The 21,063-nt window shown below is 41.8% G+C and overlaps 1 long non-coding RNA gene across 1 annotated transcript; it reads left to right on the plus strand.

The window, feature by feature from the left end:
• Positions 1-2,350: 2,350 nt before the first annotated feature.
• LOC128697781 (uncharacterized) lies at positions 2,351-20,149 on the plus strand. Its single transcript, XR_011391359.1, has 2 exons — positions 2,351-2,502; positions 19,272-20,149. It is a non-coding gene; the product is annotated as an uncharacterized lncRNA (long non-coding RNA).
• Positions 20,150-21,063: the final 914 nt, after the last annotated feature.

Here is a 21,063-nt window from a genome sequence, read left to right on the forward strand (position 1 = left end):
GCGGGGCCAGGAGCTCGGACTCGACCCCCGCAACCTCAACAACTAGGTGAGTACATGCTGGTGTATACACACGCTGGTGTATACACACGCTGGTGTATAAACCCGCTGGTGTATACACACGTTAGTGTATACACACGCTGATGTATACACACGCTGATGTATACACACGCTAGTGTATACACACGCTAGTGTATACACACGCTGGTGTGTACACATGCTGGTGTATACACACACTGATGTATACACACGCTGGTGTATACACACACTGCTGTATACACACGCTGGTGTATACACACGCTGGTGTGTACACACGCTGGTGTGTACACATGCTGGTGTATACACACACTGGTGTATACACACGCTGGTGTATACACATGCTGGTGTCTACACACGTTGGTGTATACAATCACTGGTGTATACACAAGGTGGTATATACACACGTTGGTGTATACAATCACTGGTGTATACACAAGGTGGTATATACACACGTTGGTGTATACAATCACTGGTGTATACACAAGGTGGTATATACACACGTTGGTGTATACAATCACTGGTGTATACACAAGGTGGTATATACACACGCTGGTGTATACAATCACTGGTGTATACACAAGGTGGTATATACACACGTTGGTGTATACAATCACTGGTGTATACACAAGGTGGTATATACACACGTTGGTGTATACAATCACTGGTGTATACACAAGGTGGTATATACACACGTTGGTGTATACAATCACTGGTGTATACACAAGGTGGTATATACACATGTTGGTGTATACAATCACTGGTGTATACACAAGGTGGTATATACACACGTTGGTGTATACAATCACTGGTGTATACACAAGGTGGTATATACACACGTTGGTGTATACAATCACTGGTGTATACACAAGGTGGTATATACACATGTTGGTGTATACAATCACTGGTGTATACACAAGGTGGTATATACACACGTTGGTGTATACAATCACTGGTGTATACACAAGGTGGTATATACACACGTTGGTGTATACAATCACTGGTGTATACACAAGGTGGTATATACACACGTTGGTGTATACAATCACTGGTGTATACACAAGGTGGTATATACACATGTTGGTGTATACAATCACTGGTGTATACACAAGGTGGTATATACACACGTTGGTGTATACAATCACTGGTGTATACACAAGGTGGTATATACACACGTTGGTGTATACAATCACTGGTGTATACACAAGGTGGTATATGCACACGCTGGTGTATACAATCACTGGTGTATACACAAGGTGGTATATACACACGTTGGTGTATACAATCACTGGTGTATACACAAGGTGGTATATACACACGTTGGTGTATACAATCACTGGTGTATACACAAGGTGGTATATACACACGTTGGTGTATACAATCACTGGTGTATACACAAGGTGGTATATACACACGTTGGTGTATACAATCACTGGTGTATACACAAGGTGGTATATACACACGTTGGTGTATACAATCACTGGTGTATACACAAGGTGGTATATACACACGTTGGTGTATACAATCACTGGTGTATACACAAGGTGGTATATACACACGTTGGTGTATACAATCACTGGTGTATACACAAGGTGGTATATACACACGTTGGTGTATACAATCACTGGTGTATACACAAGGTGGTATATACACACGTTGGTGTATACAATCACTGGTGTATACACAAGGTGGTATATACACACGTTGGTGTATACAATCACTGGTGTATACACAAGGTGGTATATACACATGCTAGTGTGTAATCGAGTATGTTAATACAACACTTGTAATACACTTGGATGCGTCAGTTCCTCAAAGATGTAATTAACAATTAATATGTAATATTAAATATTATTTATTATTAATAACGTTAAGTAACTTTATATAAAGTAAATAATACTTTATTAAGTAGAGTTAAGAACAGTGAGAGGTAGTTTAGAAGTAGTAACAATAACACCAGTTGATGTTATAATTCCTGTTATGTTGTCATCGTTGTGTTATACGAGTCTTAATACAGTTGTATAACACTTCCTGTAAACTATATCGTTTTGTGTAAGCTAACTTAGCTTTTTGTTAAGTTAGTGTTGTTAATATTAACATATAACGACTTATATTTAACTACATATTGGCAAATTAAAACACAACAAGTACCAGTAAACTGCAACAATCTTATATCATTATATCAACAACAAGTACCAGTCGTCTGACAACATGATGGATAAATAGTCCTTGGAGCATATTATATCAATTACGCCGCCTCACGTGTTACAGTATCTTATCCGTAGCAGAGTTACCGACGTTCAACCGTAACACTATATACAGAGTCACAAGCACCACAGACAGTAACACACACTAGCAGTTCAGTGTGTGTGTGTGTGTGTTATAATTTAAGAAACAACAAGTACTGCTCTTCCACAATTGTTTCATCTTCACTGACACTTCTGACAAGTAAATCATACATTTATAAAGGTATGTTGTATTTTCTTACAATCAAGTTATAAGCCTAAAACTTTCAATAACACACACACACACATACACACACACCTTTCCCTTCTCTCTTCTCTCAAAAAAAAAAAAAAAAAAAAAAAAAAAAAAAAAAAAAAAAAAAATGGTGGGGACTCGCAGGAACCAAGGATCAGATGAGAATGGTTCTGGTAGGGAGGAGTGGATGGAGGAGCAGTGGAAAAGGATGGAACAAGAGTGGGAGAGAAAATTAGGAGAGCTTTCTGAAAAAATGGAGAAAGAGCTCTCTGTGAAATTGGAAAAGAGGTTGGAGAAGGAGACAAAGAATTGGGAGGCACAAGTCGAAACTGCAGTAGCCAAGATAAGGGTCCTAGAAGTTGAGATAAATAGGCTGAAGCGAGTTACAGGGGCAGTGACCAGAGAAGACACAGCATATGAAGCTGCGAGGCCGAACAGGAAGGAAGGAATTATGAATTATGCTAAGGTCATATCAGTCTGCCAAGGAGGACCAAGGAGTGAAAGGGAAGATCAGCTGGTTGCAGATGGAGAGGGTGATAGGTCGAATGCTGAGGCACAACCAGGCTATCAAGAGCCACTGGAAAAATCAAGGGAGAAACTGACCACATACAGGCAGGATCCAGAGTCACAGAGGGTGAGGCAATGGGAGGAAGAAAGGGCAAAATCAGTGTTTATCCATGGGCTTCAGGAGAGAGAGGAAAGGACACACACTGAAAGGCAGCAGGAAGAAAGAAAGGAGATTGAGAAAATCATCACGGAAATAGGTGAAGAGATGGACGAGATTGTAAATTTTCAGAGAATAGGGGGGTACTCGAAGGGGAGAAACCGACCAATCAAGCTGATTCTCAGGACGGAAACAGTGCGGAACAGGATCCTCCAAGAGAAACCACGATTGAAATACTCGGAAGAGTACAAGAGGGTGTTCCTAGACAGAGACAGAACAAAATCAGAACGACAGCAGCTGAGGGAGAGGACAAAAAAGCGAAAGGAGCTAGGAAAAGAGACAAGGAGGGAACCAGCAGAGGTCAGTCAGAGCAGAACAGAACAGCAAGGGCAAGCACACACACAACTATTCTCAGAACCATACAACCTATCACACCATCCCAACAAACACTACAATCCATACCCACAGCCTCCACCCAACACCGAGCTATAGAATCCCACAGTATGCCACCAGGTCTCCCACCCTCACAGGCCCCCCAAACCACAGTGTTGGAAAGGAAACTGAAGGTATGGTACACAAACGCTGATGGAATAACAAATAAGTGGGAGAGTGGCATGAAAGAGTCAAAGAAGCATCACCGGACATCATAGCTCTCACAGAAACCAAGCTTACAGGTATGATAACAGATGCCATCTTTCCAACGGGATACCAAATCCTGAGGAAAGACAGAGGGAACAGGGGGGGTGGAGGAGTGGCGTTGCTGATCAAAAATCGCTGGAATTTTGATGAGCTGGAGAGAGGAGACAGCAGAGAAGAAAGTGATTACATAGCGGGAACACTTCACTCTGGAGGTCCCAAGGTGGTAATAGCAGTGATGTATAACCCACCACAGAACAGCAGGAGGCCAAGGCAAGAGTACGACGAGAGCAATAGAGCGATGGTTGACACACTGGCTAGAGTGGCCAGAAGAGCTCATGCATGCAGGGCAAAGCTCCTGATCATGGGTGACTTTAACCACAAGGAGATCGATTGGGAGAACTTGGACCCACATGGGGGCCAAGATACATGGAGGGCTAAGATGATGGAGGTGGTACTGGAAAACTTCATGTGCCAACACGTAAGGGACACTACAAGAGAGAGAGGAGAGGATGAACCAGCAAGGCTGGACTTAGTATTCACCTTGAGTAGTGCAGATATCGAGGACATCACATATGAAAGACCCCTTGGGGCCAGTGACCATGTGGTTTTAAGCTTCGAATACACAGTAGAGCTACAAGTGGAGGGAGAAGCAGGAAGGCCAGGACGAATGAAGCCAAACTACAAGAAAGGGGACTACACAGGAATGAGGAACTACCTGAACGGGGTTCAGTGGGACAGAGAACTGGCAGGGAAGCCAGTTAATGAGATGATGGAATATGTAGCAACAAAATGCAAGGAGGCTGAGGAGAGGTTTGTACCCAAGGGTAACAGGATTAATGAAAAAGCCAGGATGAGCCCATGGTTTACCCAAAGGTGCAGGGAGGCAAAAACCAAGTGTGCTAGGGAATGGAAGAAATATAGAAGGCAAAGGACCCAGGAGAATAAGGAGAACAGTCGTAGAGCCAGAAACGAATATGCACAGATAAGAAGGGAGGCCCAAAGACAATATGAAAATGACATAGCAGCGAAAGCCAAATCTGACCCGAAACTGTTGTACAGCCACATCAGGAGGAAAACAACAGTCAAGGACCAGGTAATCAGGCTAAGGAAGGAAGGAGGAGAGACAACAAGAAATGACCGTGAAGTATGTGAAGAACTCAACAAGAGATTCAAAGAAGTGTTCACAGAGGAGACAGAAGGGACTCCAGAAAGACGGAGAGGTGGGGCACACCACCAAGTGCTGGACACAGTGCACACAACCGAGGAAGAAGTGAAGAGGCTTCTGAGTGAGCTAGATACCTCAAAGGCAATGGGGCCAGATAACATCTCCCCATGGGTATTGAGAGAGGGAGCAGAGGCGCTATGTGTACCCCTAACAACAATATTCAATACATCTATCGAAACAGGGAGATTGCCTGAGGCATGGAAGACAGCAAATGTAGTCCCAATCTTTAAAAAAGGAGACAGACATGAAGCATTAAACTACAGACCAGTGTCACTGACATGTATAGTATGCAAAATCATGGAGAAGATTATCAGGAGAAGAGTGGTGGAACACCTAGAAAGGAATGATCTCATCAACAGCAGCCAACATGGTTTCAGGGACGGGAAATCCTGTGTCACAAACCTACTGGAGTTCTATGACATGGTGACAGCAGTAAGACAAGAGAGAGAGGGGTGGGTGGATTGCATTTTCTTGGACTGCAAGAAGGCGTTTGACACAGTTCCACACAAGAGATTGGTGCAAAAACTGGAGGACCAAGCAGGGATAACAGGGAAGGCACTACAATGGATCAGGGAATACTTGTCAGGAAGACAGCAGCGAGTCATGGTACGTGGCGAGGTGTCAGAGTGGGCACCTGTGACCAGCGGGGTCCCGCAGGGGTCAGTCCTAGGACCAGTGCTGTTTCTGGTATTTGTGAACGACATGACGGAAGGAATAGACTCTGAGGTGTCCCTGTTTGCAGATGACGTGAAGTTGATGAGAAGAATTCACTCGATCGAAGACCAGGCAGAACTACAAAGGGATCTGGACAGGCTGCAGACCTGGTCCAGCAATTGGCTCCTGGAGTTCAATCCCACCAAGTGCAAAGTCATGAAGATTGGGGAAGGGCAAAGAAGCCGCAGACGGAGTACAGTCTAGGGGGCCAGAGACTACAAACCTCACTCAAGGAAAAAGATCTTGGGGTGAGTATAACACCAGGCACATCTCCTGAAGCGCACATCAACCAAATAACTGCTGCAGCATATGGGCGCCTAGCAAACCTCAGAACAGCATTCCGACATCTTAATAAGGAATCATTCAGGACCCTGTACACCGTGTACGTTAGGCCCATATTGGAGTATGCGGCACCAGTTTGGAACCCACACCTAGCCAAGCACGTAAAGAAACTAGAGAAAGTGCAAAGGTTTGCAACAAGACTAGTCCCAGAGCTAAGAGGTATGTCCTACGAGGAGAGGTTAAGGGAAATCAACCTGACGACACTGGAGGACAGGAGAGATAGGGGGGACATGATAACGACATACAAAATACTGAGAGGAATTGACAAGGTGGACAAAGACAGGATGTTCCAGAGATTGGACACAGTAACAAGGGGACACAGTTGGAAGCTGAAGACACAGATGAATCACAGGGATGTTAGGAAGTATTTCTTCAGCCACAGAGTAGTCAGGAAGTGGAATAGTTTGGGAAGCGATGTAGTGGAGGCAGGATCCATACATAGCTATAAACAGAGGTATGATAAAGCTCACGGTACAGGGAGAGTGACCTAGTAGCGACCAGTGAAGAGGCGGAGCCAGGAGCTCGGACTCGACCCCCGCAACCTCAACTAGGTGAGTACACACTGGCTGAAGTAGCCAGGAGGGCCCATGTGGGCAGAGCAAAGTTACTGGTTGTGGGTGCCTTTACTCACAGAAAGGAGAAGACGAACCCGCAAGACTGGACCTAGTATTCACCTTAAGTAGTGCAAATATTGAGGACATCACATATGAAAGGCCCCTCACAGCTAGTGACATGTGGTTCTAAGCTTCGAATATATATTACCACTGACTACTACGCCACACACTCTACTAAGTAAGTTTATTCAGCTACAGGTACACATAAATTATCAAACATAACAACAAATGTGTATATTACCCAGGATAACCCAAGAAAAGTCAAAGTGACTTATTTCCATTGGGTGCATTTTAATATCTTATTATTATACTATAAAGAAGATATACTAGGAATAAGGTAAAATTAATTATTTATATTTATATGTGTGTTAATTATATAAAAATCCTCCTCCTCTCTTTCTGTTGCTACATTTATTATGCAACTTTTGGTTCTCTTCTTGAACTGGTTCATGCTATAACTGGCTTTGACATGTGCAGGCAGTCTGTTCCACACCTTTATTACTGTACAATAAAAGGTTCTAGCATGGATTGAGGCATGGCTTACCAATAGAAAGCAGAGAGTTGCACCATTAATGGAGTGAAATCTGAATGGGGATTAGTCACTAGTGGCGTTCCACAAGGATCAGTTTTAGGCCCTCTCCTGTTCATAATTTACATTAATGACCTTGATGAAGGGATTACTAGTGACATGAGTAAGTTTGCTGATGATACAAAGATAGGCCGTATAATTCACTCTGAGGAGGATATCAATGAACTCCAGGACGATTTGAACAAATTAATGTCTTGGTCTGAAAAATGGCAGATGAAGTTTAATGTGGATAAGTGTAAGGTACTTGCCCTTGGTAATGAAAATAACCCTCGAAGCTATAATCTAGGTGAAGTAGAGCTTGGTCATACAGAATGTGAAAAAGACTTGGGAGTCATGGTAAGCAGAAATCTAAAGCCAAGACAGCAGTGCCTTAGTATGCGCAACAAGGCCAACAGATTACTTGGATTTATCTCAAGAAGTATAAGTAACAGAAGTCCAAAAGTTATTTTACAGCTCTATACATCACTAGTGAGGCCTCATTTAGTTTATGCTGCTCAGTTTTGGTCCCCTTACTACAGGATGGACATAGACTCATTAGAGAACATACAGAGAAGAATGACTAAAATGATTTACTGTGTAAGGAACCTCCCGTATGAAGATAGACTTAAAGCCTTAAATCTCCACTCTCTGGAGAGGCATAGAATGAGGGGAGATATCATTGAAGTGTATAAGTGGATGACGGGCATAAACAAGGGAGACATTAATAAAGTACTGAGGGTGTCGAACCAGGTAAGAACCAGGAATAATGGATTTAAGTTGGATAAATTTAGATTTAGAAAGGACATAGGTAAGTACTGGTTTTCTAACAGAGTTGTAGATGCGTGGAACAGTCTTCCCAGTGGGGTGATAGAGGCTAGGACCTTGGGTAGCTTTAAGAAGAGACTGGACAAATATATGAGTGGGAGGGGCTGGGTTTGATTGGTGTCATGGGGTACGGGAGTTATTTCTTGGGTAGCTTTAGGTTGATGTCGTTTTGATAAGGACCTGCCTCGTACGGGCCAGTAGGCCTTCTGCAGTGTTCCTACATTCTTATGTTCTTATGCCATCCAGTGGCTTTATCAATACAGATTCTAGGACATAATAGGAAGACAGTAGAACTATATACAAAAGATGAGGTAATCAGTCCCTCAGCCTTGGAGTTAGTGTTCACAGCATCGTGGTGGAGGAGAATCTGGAGCAAAGGCAAGAAGACTGGCGGTTATATAGGCGTCAGTGGATAGGGACGGGCAGCAGACGAGGGCATAGTCACTGGTAGGCGGGATTCCCCAGTGGAAGTAGGTCCTTCCCAAAGAGATGGGTTAGTTGCAGCAGCCGTGAAGAAGGTCTTGTAGATGTCCTCTGAACCAAGATTCCATGATGTTGCAGTGTCTGACAAGTTGTGCAAGAAAGGTATAAAATACCGACAATATGAAAGTTAAGACACATGTGCAACATCTGGATATCTTTATTGTAGACGTTTCGCCATCCAGTGGCTTTATCAATACAGATTCTAGGACATAATAGGAAGACAGTAGAACTATATACAAAAGATGAGGTAATCAGTCCCTCAGCCTTGGAGTTAGTGTTCACAGCATCGTGGTGGAGGAGAATCTTGGACGGGTAGCAAAGACATCTACAAGACCTTCTTCACGGCTGCTGCAACTAACCCATCTCTTTGGGAAGGACCTACTTCCACTGGGGAATCCCGCCTACCAGTGACTATGCCCTCGTCTGCTGCCCGTCCCTATCCACTGACGCCTATATAACCGCCAGTCTTCTTGCCTTTGCTCCAGATTCTCCTCCACCACGATGCTGTGAACACTAACTCCAAGGCTGAGGGACTGATTACCTCATCTTTTGTATATAGTTCTACTGTCTTCCTATTATGTCCTAGAATCTGTATTGATAAAGCCACTGGATGGCGAAACGTCTACAATAAAGATATCCAGATGTTGCACATGTGTCTTAACTTTCATATTGTCGGTATTTTATACCTTTCTTGCACAAGTACTCTGTTCCTCACCTTTGGAATTCATTTAGTGCTGCAATATCCTGTCTGTTTGCTTTAAATCTTTTTAGCAGCTGGTCTCTGAATTTCATATTATCTAATATCTCAGTAGTCATCCAGGGTTCAGTTCTTCGTTTAATCCTAACCTCTTTAACTGGTACAATATTATTAAGAATGGTAGTGAACATTGTTTTGAAGTTTTCCCAGGCATCGTTTACGTCCGTGCAACTTGTTATCTCTGTCCAGTCACAATTGTGTAGCCTATTTACCAGTGTTTCTTTACTGTAGTTTCTAGTTGACATCATTGTTATTGTCCTAACGTCACTAAACGTAACTGATGACACTGCAGTTGACTCTATCATCATTATTGATTTTATATCATCACTGAAGGTTCTTGACTCACATAATGACTATGTTCACTGGAGAAGCCAGGTTTACATACTCAAAAATCCAAGAAAAATGAATTAATGTACAATTGCTATGGATTCCATCACACTGGATTACTGATTCATGATCAAGTTTGATACGTCAGCCAGGAAGAGCACCATGAAGGAGAATGTTGAATAAAACTCTAGTGTATGATTTAAACCTTATAAGTTAGAACATCTAAGTATTATATAAAACAGGATAACACACAAGAAACTCTGAACTTGTTACTAACACTGACAAGATTGTTGGACACCTCAAGTTCTCTAAGTTATAGGGGGGACTAAGTTTTCTTGACTACAAAGCAATCAATAACCAGCATCCCCTCCCCTCCCACCTTCCACAAACAAAACAATCAATAACAAGCATCCCCTCCCCTTCCCCCTCCCACCTTCCACAAACAAAACTCCACAAACGATGGAGTCTCCTCCAGAATCTCTTTCAACTAGGGAAGAAAATAATAGTAGCAAGACAGGAAGCCATTAAAACCAGATTCATTCTGGATCTCTTAATATGAGATTGTGACTCCCAAGAGGAGAGTGAACGCAACCTTGTCGTTAATGATGTGACTGAACGCAGTATATATTATTTAAAGACAAAATACATTGATAAAACATTCACAAAAATACGATAGAAAGTAAAACAACATAGGTAACTCAGAGCTACATCTCGAATACTTCGTCCAGCTCCCCGGCGGTGGGCCGCGTGCCCAGAATGCTGCAGGCATTTCCTCTCTGGATCGCAACACTGAGTCTCTGAAAGAGGAAGCTGGTCGCCCTGTGGTCCTTGGTTTCTATGATGAGCTTTTCACCCAGCTCTTTGAGGAACTTTAGAGCACACTTGCCCCATGCTCCAAGGGTCTCCGACCCTATTGGAATGAAGTTATAGCAAGGGGGAAGGTCTTCATATTTTCGGATCTTCTGGGTCTCCCTGTGGCTGGCAGCTCCACCCCCTTCCACTACGGAGTATGGCAAGTAGGTGTCTGCCAATGTGGCGGCACATGTGTAGTCCCAGGCAATCTGCTTTCCATCCTTCCAGGGTAGCATAGTGGCTCCATCAGGACGCTTTTGACTTCCGTCAGACCTCTGCACTTGGGGTTCCCGTTGAGCTGGGCAACGGGCTGTGGCGAGGCTTCTCTTTATGATGTCATTGACCTCCTCATGTCTGGCATACTTCCCTTCTGCTGTGTGACACACGAGACCATGAAGTCCGAATTGATCAGCTGTCGCCCTGCCGCAAATACACCTATGTTCGGTGAGGATGGGGGCGGCTAGGCGAAGAGCAACACCAATCCGAATGGCCTGTGGGTCTAGTCGAGTGCCCAAGGAGGAATTGGGAACAGCTAACAGGAAATCTCCTGAGTGTGGTGCCTTCACTGCCAGGAGACGAGCTTTGTCCTTTCCTGAGGCATTGGAGAGCATTGTGTTGGCGATTTTTTCCATGATCGGTTTGTCCCAGTGGGACTGTTTGTGTTCTTTGGGAGGAGCTGGTCTACTGGAGGAATCTGTAAGGGTGTCCCACCGAATCGCTGCTTCAGTAAACCTGGGGTCTTGAGCTCCTACCACGTCTCTCAAGCGTTCGGGAACAATCTTCTTGACTAATGCACTGGAAGCCAAACACGAAGACAGAAAAGCAGGTAAAGCAACATGCGTTGCTTTGCGCACCCCTATACCTCCCAGTCGCACTGGGAGGGTTGCCTGATCCCATTGCTGATCCTCTAGTGACAGGTTCAGTGCCTTCTTAAGGGTTGACCTCAGGTGTGCGTCATATTCGTCGAGTGTTGGGTTGTCAAAAGAGGGTGCACACCTCAGAAAGTGAGTGAGTCTTGGCATAGTAAGGCACCTTGTGAGGAGATACAGAGCATCATGGGCATCAAGATTGCTTATTCTCTCCTCCATTCTCATCAGGTCATTCAATTTGTCCTTGAGGACAGTGTCGATGGCCTGGTGACCCAGCGGTGCTCCCAAGAGGGTACTGTGGACATGCCAGAGTGCCGTCATCCAGGAGTGGAATAGTCACCCTGCCATATATATATATATATATATATATATATATATATATATATATATATATATATATATATATATATATATATATATATATATATATATATATATATATATATATATATATATATATATATATATATATATATATATATATTATATATATATATATATATATATATATATATATATATATATATATATATATATATATATATATATATATATATATATATATATGCAAAACAACCACTGTGAAAGAATAGAGAAATTCCAAGCGCTTTCGTGACTACTCACATTATCAAGGAACAATGAAAGTAATGCATCAAAGGAAGGCATATAAAGGGTCTAGACAACACCTCACTATCAGATCCCACAACAAAGCAACACCTGACGCGCGACTCATAAGAAAGGGAACACAGCAGCAGGCCCGCTGGCCCAACTAGACAGGTCCTTCACACAACCCACCAACAAACTATTCTACCCAAGAAATAAGAATTTTAAAATTTATTATTTGTCCAATGTATTATTAAATTCTTCCCAAATTCTATTAATTATAAATGGATCTAATTTATATAAACCAAAGGAAATATTCATATTATTGTCAAAACTGCTTTTTATGAAACAAGATTCAATTATATTCCTGTCGACCATGGACTTGCTTGATACTACTTTCTCAACTTTTTGAAAATCAATTGGATGGTTAAAATCTCTTACATGAATAAATAGAGCATTGGAATCTTGTCCAGTTCTAATGCTATATTTATGTTGTTTTAATCTTAGTTCGAGATTTTTACCAGTTTGACCGTAATAAACTTTATCGCAAATTTTACAAGGAATCTTATAGACACATCCATCAGCATTTTGGGGGGAATTCTTTATCAAAAGTTTTTTTACTGTATCAAGATTTTTAAATACAACTTTGATATTAAAAGTCTTAAGAAGAGAAGGCATATCAACCAAGTTTTCATGGTAAGGGAGAACCAACATATTTTTAGTTGAATAAGGCTGGTTGTCCCTTTTTGGATTGTAAAAAGTATTTCTAGCAATTTTAAAAGATTTATCAATTACATTTCTTGGGTATTTCAAATCATTACCTATTTCATAAATTTTGGATATTTCCTCATCTATGAACTCTGGACTACAAATTCGTAAAGCTCTCAAAAACATTGATGAGAAAACAGACAGTTTAACTCTATCTTGATGTGAAGAATAATAGTGGACATAGGAACAGTTATTTGTAGGTTTTCTGTAAATTTTAAATTTGAATTCATTATTACCCTTAATAATTAAAACATCTAGAAAAGGCAATGAGTTATTTTCTTCAAACTCAACAGTAAAGTTTATAGAATGGGCTAAGCTATTTAATTTGCCAAGGAAATGGTGTATATCTACATTCTTGGGCATAAGACACACATTATCATCAACATATCTGATGTTTAGTGAAAGAGGATTTCCCATTGCTTAACACAATCCTCCCTGTCTAGTTGGGCCGGCGGGCCTGCTGCAGTGTTCCCTTTTTTATGAGTCGCGCGTCAGGTGTTTCATTGTTGTGGGATTGTTCCTTGATAATGTGAGTAGTCACGAAAGCGCTTGGAATTTCTCTAGTCTTTCACAGTGGTTGTTTTACATATTCTGAAATCACCTGTTTACTGTGATCTTATTATATATATATATAAATAAATAAATATATATATATATATATATATATATATATATATATATATATATATATATATATATATATATATATATATGTCGTGCCGAATAGGCAGAACTTGTGATCTTGGCTTAAATAGCAACGCTCATCTTGCCATATAGGACAAGCGAAAATTTGTGTATGCAATAATTTCGCCAAAATCATTCTGAACCTAACGAAAAAAATATATTTCACTGTGTTTGTTTAGTATTAAATTATTGTAAACAAATCTAAAATATATTTAGTTGGGTTAGGCTAAAATAAATTGTTCTTGTTATAATAAGGTTAGGTAAGTTTTCTAAGATTCTTTTGGTGCAAAATTAAAAATTTTTACATTAACATTAATGAAAAAAATATATCTTTAAACGTATAAGAGAAAATTTTAGAAAGGACTTAATTTTAAATGAGTTCTTGCTAATTGACCAGTTTTACATATTCGGCACGACATATATATATATATATATATATATATATATATATATATATATATATATATATATATATATATATATATATATATATATATATATATATACAGTAATTTGTTTGAGTAAGCTGTCAGACAATAATGGTCTCTTATGTCAATTAGGAAAAGGACCAGAGTCGATTAATCACACAGAATATCAGCTGCAGGTGCTAGTATGTGTTGACTTGTATTTTCCAAGGGTTAAACACCAGCTCATGGGCCTGCATTTCTTAAACTTGACTGCTGCAAGTGACTATAGGAACCACTGGCTACTATTACCTTTCAAATACATTACTGAGATCTCCTGGTTCGTTCTGGTTCTTCATGAATCTTACTTAAAGGAAAGTTTTATACTAATGATGCTTGTACGTCTGGAGATGCATCTCCCGTCTTGGTTCATTCTTTCTGGTCTCTCCTCCTTTTGTTTTCTTTCTCCTTAAGATGCCTCAACTACCACTGTCAGTAACACCTGTGCTGCCGTCTCTTATGTTAAGATGTTTCAACCGCCAGTCATCAGCATCTGCCTCAAGATGCTTCCACTGCCGGGATAAGCAGCTACTGCCTCTCCTTACTGCTAAGACGCTTCCACCGTCAGAGTCATTACAAGAACTCGACATGAAGAGATACAGGTGTAACATCTGGGTATCTTCATTTGAAGACTTCTACAAATAAAGATACCCAGATGTTGCACTTGTTTCTAATTCTTCATGGTGAACCTCGATGCTTTGGTTAAAACAAGCATCAGCCAGTGGACACAAGAAAGGGCCAGCTTCTATAGTGCTTCACGTCCGCCCTCACACATTACAACTTAAAATGATGTATTATATCATCCCTCATGGTGACCAGAACAGAAACCTACACTCCAGGACACCACCCACGCTAGAAATATCGGAAACTGAGCACAACTCACACTCCCAGTATATAATATCAATCTCTCTGATAATTAATATAACCTAGTAATACATGACTATTATATCTGCTCCCGGAAGCCTCCCTATCACCCATTCATTCCCTGGTATTTCCGTGTTGCTGTGATCATTTACAGGTGCATGTACAAGTAGGTTCGCCAGTAGTAGTAGTAATATTAAAGCTATTTCTTGGATAGCATAAAAATAGTTTAGACAAATATTTCTGTTAGTGGTTGGATTTGAGAAGGTTTGTTTCAGTGTTCCTCCTCTGTTATGTTCTTGTGTAGTATTAGCAGCAGAGACTATATGATGGCAGGGTTTATTGTTTTGAGGAGGATTTTTGCTAATACATACTTCAGAGATGATGAAGTTGCCTTTATTTTGCTTGATTGTGTTAGAAACAGCGATTAATGATGATTCACGGCATTTACGTCTGCGGAAATTAGGTTCTCTGATCACTAGTCGGGCGTCGTTGAATTTCATGAGGTGATTGGTGGAATTCCGGTGTTGTACGCAAGAGTTGTTCAAATTATCACTCCCACATGCGTTAATGTGTTCACTGTTCCGAAGTTCCTTGCTGTTTCACTTACATATATCCTGTCACAGCCTCCACAAGGTATAGTGTAAACTCCTGCATTGACTGGTTCATGGTGGTTCGATTTTGTCCTGGTTAGATCCCTTATGCAAGTGCTGGATACGATGGCGACTCTAGTGTTAGTTTGTGCGAGTACCTTAGAATCGTTCATTGCAACCTGGCTGTTGGGAAGGATTGTAACTTTGTTAGGAGTAGTGTTGGTGCGTGGAGAATTGATGATCTGAAGAGCTCTTTTCTTGCAGTCTTTGATGAAAAAGGAAGGAAAATGTAGACCAGTGAAGGTTTGGTGTGTGTGTAAGTACATTCCTCATCAAGAAACTCAGGACTACAAATTCGGTATGGTCTTAGGAAAAATCCGATGATGATGCCTCTTTTGGTCTTAGTATTTTGACTGGAATAGAAGTGGGTGAGATCATTTTTGTTGGTAGGTTTACGGTAAACTTGGAATCTCAGATTGTCATCAACTTTGTGAATGAGGACGTCTAGAAAAGGTAGCTTGTCACTGGACTCTTCTTCTAGTGTAAACTGGATAGCCGGTTCAACTGCGTTGAGCCTTGCCTGAAGATTCCGCACATCAAAACGTTTGGGAGTTATTATGAGGACGTCGTCCACATAACGTAACCAAGTGACGCTGGTGAGGATAATGCTGAAGTGTTCAGCTTCCAGGTGCTCTATATACAAGTTGGCTAAGACGGCGCTGATGGGGGACCCCATTCCCATACCATAGGTTTGTTTTTAGATCCTGTTATTGAAAGAAAAGCAATTGAAATTAATGCAGAGGTCAATCAAGTCGACAAAATCTCCGGGAGGTAGAGGAAGATTAAGGTCCTGATTGACTTTACATCGTAGAACGTCAACGGCTTGTGTGTTGTGGTGGGTACTTTAGTGAAGAAAGAAGTCACGCCCAAACTACTTAGTTTCTTGTTTCGGTTGGAGAGGTTTCTGATGCGGTTGAGAAGGTCGTCTGAATGCTTAAGATGAGCCGGGGCGATGGTCCCTAGAATGCAGGAAAGATGTTTGGCAAGAACTCCGGCTAGTTTGTGTGGTGCACTGCCAATACCTGATGTGATCGGTCTGAGAGGAATATTATATTTATAGGTCTTAGGTAGACCATACATGTGTGCTGGTTTAGGGTATGTGCGCTTCAGGAGATGTGCCTGGTGTTATACTCACCCCAAGATCTTTTTCCTTGAGTGAGGTTTGTAGTCTCTGACCCCCTAGACTGTACTCCGTCTGCGGCCTTCTTTGCCCTTCCCCAATCTTCATGACTTTGCACTTGGTGGGATTGAACTCCAGGAGCCAATTGCTGGACCAGGTCTGCAGCCTGTCCAGATCCCTTTGTAGTTCTGCCTGGTCTTCGATCGAGTGTATTCTTCTCATCAACTTCACGTCATCTGCAAACAGGGACACCTCAGAGTCTATTCCTTCCGTCATGTCGTTCACAAATACCAGAAACAGCACTGGTCCTAGGACTGACCCCTGCAGGACCCCGCTGGTCACAGGTGCCCACTCTGACACCTCGCCACGTACCATGACTCGCTGCTGTCTTCCTGACAAGTATTCCCTGATCCATTGTAGTGCCTTCCCTGTTATCCCTGCTTGGTCCTCCAGTTTTTGCACCAATCTCTTGTGTGGAACTGTGTCAAACGCCTTCTTGCAGTCCAAGAAAATGCAATCCACCCACCCCTCTCTCTCTTGTCTTACTGCTGTCACCATGTGTATACTCACCTATTTGTGGTTGTAGGGGTCGATTCATAGCTCCTGGCCCCGCCTCTTCACTGTGTGTGTACTCACCTAGTTGTACTCACCTAGTGGAGGTTGCGGGGGTCGAGTCCGAGCTCCTGGCCCCGCCTCTTCACTGATCGCTACTAGGTCACTCTCCCTGAGCCATGAGCTTTATCATACCTCTGCTTAAAGCTATGTATGGATCCTGCCTCCACTTCATCGCTTCCCAAACTATTCCACTTACTGACTACTCTGTGGCTGAAGAAATACTTCCTAACATCCCTGTGATTTATCTGTGTCTTCAGCTTCCAACTGTGTCCCCTTGTTACTGTGTCCAATCTCTGGAACATCCTGTCTTTGTCCACCTTGTCAATTCCTCTCAGTATTTTGTATGTCGTTATCATGTCCCCCCTATCTCTCCTGTCCTCCAGTGTCGTCAGGTTGATTTCCCTTAACCTCTCCTCGTAGGACATACCTCTTAGCTCTGGGACTAGTCTTGTTGCAAACCTTTGCACTTTCTCTAGTTTCTTCATGTGTGTGTGTATGTGTGTGTGTGTGTGTGTGTGTACTCACCTATTTGTGGTTGCAGGGGTCGAGTCCTAGCTCCTGGCCCCGCCTCTTCACCGGTTGCTACTAGGCCCTCTCTCTCCCCGCTCCATGAGCTTTATCAAACCTCGTCTTAAAACTGTGTATGGTTCCTGCCTCCACTACGTCATTTTCTAGGCTATTCCACTGCCTTACAACTCTATGACTGAAGAAATACTTCCTACTATCTCTCTGACTCATTTGTGTCTTCAACTTCCAATTGTGGCCTCTTGTTTCTGTGTCCCCTCCCTGGAACATCCTGTCCTTGTCCACCTTGTCTATTCCACGCAGTATTTTATATGTCGTTATCATGTCTCCCCTGACCCTCCTGTCCTCCAGTGTCGTCAGGCCGATTTCCCTTAATCTTTCTTCATAGGACATTCCCCTTAGCTCTGGAACTAACCTTGTTGCAAACCTTTGTACTTTCTCTAGTTTCTTGACGTGCTTTATCAAGTGCGGGTTCCAAACAGGTGCTGCATACTCCAGTATGGGCCTGACATACACGGTGTACAGTGTCTTGAATGATTCCTTACTAAGGTATCGGAATGCTGTTCTCAGGTTTGCCAGGCGCCCATATGCTGCAGCAGTTATCTGATTGATGTGTGCTTCCGGAGACATGCTCGGTGTTATACTCACCCCAAGATCTTTCTCCTTGAGTGAGGTTTGCAGTCTTTGGCCACCTAGCCTATACTCTGTCTGTGGTCTTCTGTGCCCTTCCCCTATCTTCATGACTTTGCATTTGGCAGGATTAAATTCGAGAAGCCATTTGCTGGACCAGGTGTCCAGTCTGTCCAGGTCTCTTTGAAGTCCTGCCTGGTCCTCATCAGATTTAATTCTCCTCATTAACTTCACATCATCTGCAAACAGGGACACTTCTGAGTCTAACTCTTCCGTCATGTCGTTCACATATACCAAAAATAGCACTGGTCCTAGGACCGACCCCTGTGGGACCCCGCTCGTCACAGGTGCCCACTGTGATACATCATTACGTACCATGACTCGTTGTTGCCTCCCTGTCAGGTATTCTCTGATCCATTGCAGTGCCCTTCCTGTTATATGCGCCTGATGCTCTAGCTTCTGCACTAATCTCTTGTGAGGAACTGTGTCAAAGGCCTTCTTGCAGTCCAAGAAGATGCAATCAACCCACCCCTCTCTCTTTTGTCTTACTTCTGTTATTTTATCATAAAACTCCAGAAGGTTTGTGACACAGGATTTGCCTTCCGTGAATCCGTGCTGGTTGGCATTTATACTCTTGTTCCGTTCCAGGTGCTCCACCACTCTCCTGATAATCTTCTCCATAATTTTGCATACTATACACGTCAATGACACAGGTCTATAGTTTAGTGCCTCTTTTCTGTCTCCTTTTTTGAAAATGTGTGTGTGTGTGTGTGTGTGTGTGTGTGTGTGTGTGTGTGTGTGTGTGTGTGTGAGTGTGTGTGTGTGTGTAAAGCTGTACACAGAGTAAAACAAACGCTAGTCATATATCTTCATTGTGGACAGTAAGTCACTGGTATCTACTTAATACTAGTTGGCACAGTTAGTTGTACTTAATAATGTTGATTTATGGTGACAGGTTCACAATGCATCAACCATCCAGCACTACCATCAACACCATCATTGTAGCAACACTGTTGGTTCCAGTGGTCTTACCTAGCATCACTGTGGCATCTGGTGATGCTCTGCAAGATTCCAAGTCCGTGAAGGAAAATGGTAGTTTGTCAAGCCACCAGGAATCCCTAAGTCAAGACACCATCTACTGCCGGCACATGGCATCAATGATAGCATGTGACTACAAGTGGCAAAAACAGGTATGTCTTGTTATGTCTGAAGCATGATAGAAGTTATGTCTTTCTCTTTATGACAAAACAAGTTATGTGTATCCGTCGAGGTTAGAGCTATGATAAAGCTTGTAAATATATTAAAGACAAGCGTCACACACCACGTAAACTGACACTTGATGCTTTAATAAGTCTCTAGTTGATTGTTTACACAAGGTGCATTACAATGATTCAAACATCTATAAACTAAGTTGACAAATCTACCAGCAAACTAAACTTAAAGTGTACTATCCTGGTCATAAGATACATTACCCATTACATACTGAAACCTTTCAGATGCAGACTCCAATATACTTAACGTGATTTAACGGAATAAAAATTCCCCACTATTTTACACACAAACGTGACAGTTTCAAGTAACTTACAAAAAGGTTTAGTAAGTTACTTGAGTCGTTCCAGGAATCCTGAAATGCATTCCACAAATTTGGTCAAAGGACGCCTGCCCTTCCTAAGTGTTCCAAGAAACTTGCCCTGGTTACCGTACACCAGCTTTGAAAATTTGAAGCCGATTGGATGAGGCTTTCTCGTGTTGTGAACAAAATAGAAAAAAAAAAAGTTGGATGAAAAAAACGAGAGAAAAAATTAAGCAAACATTTAAAAAGTCTCCTTTTGAGGATACCTAAAATATAACCTGTATAATATTCACTATAAAGTAATAAGCTCACTTTTAAACCTTTATTATGACATTAATACAAGCATAATAATAAATAATAAAACATGTACCTCCATTAATAAACCATCGCCGAGAAAACTAAAACATTTCCTCGAAATACAGACACATATCTGTTGTTATTACAACCCTTACACTTATTATTTGACTTAAGTGATTTACAATATACACCAGTGACTGGTATACTACCAGTCACACACAATATACACCAGTCACTGGTATACTACCAGTCACACACAATATACACCAGTGACTGGTATACTACAAGCCACACACAATATACACCAGTGACTGGTATACTACAAGCCACACACAATATACACCAGTGACTGGTATACTACAAGCCACACACAATATACACCAATGACTGGTATATTACAAGCCACACACAATATACACCAGTGACTGGTATACTACAAGCCACACACAATATACACCAGTGATTGGTACACTATAAGTCACACACAATATACACCAGTGACTGGTACACCACAAGATGAACACGTATTAAACAGCTAGTTGGACAGGTATTAGACGATCAACTGGGAGTGACGTAATATCAGCAAGCAGCAACTTGGGAGATACCAAGGAGCTAGGATGGAAAGCATAATTTTTATACTGTGAATTATTTTGGGGGTTTTGTTTGTGACTATGTATCCAGTTTTTTGTACTCTGATACTCTTCCCTCATGTACTCTCCTCCTTCTCTCAGAGGTGTGTTTTTGCGTAGCCAGTTTTGTTTATTAAAGATTTCTGTGCGACACAGGGTTGATAATGTGGTATTCTTATCAATGTTAGTAATTAACATGTACACTTGTCAAATTTTTGCACTATTACTGGAGCATTTCTGATGTTTAC

The sequence above is a fragment of the Cherax quadricarinatus genome, unplaced genomic scaffold (genome assembly GCF_038502225.1).
Source record: "Cherax quadricarinatus isolate ZL_2023a unplaced genomic scaffold, ASM3850222v1 Contig1688, whole genome shotgun sequence".
In the NCBI taxonomy this organism is placed as follows: domain Eukaryota; kingdom Metazoa; phylum Arthropoda; class Malacostraca; order Decapoda; family Parastacidae; genus Cherax; species Cherax quadricarinatus.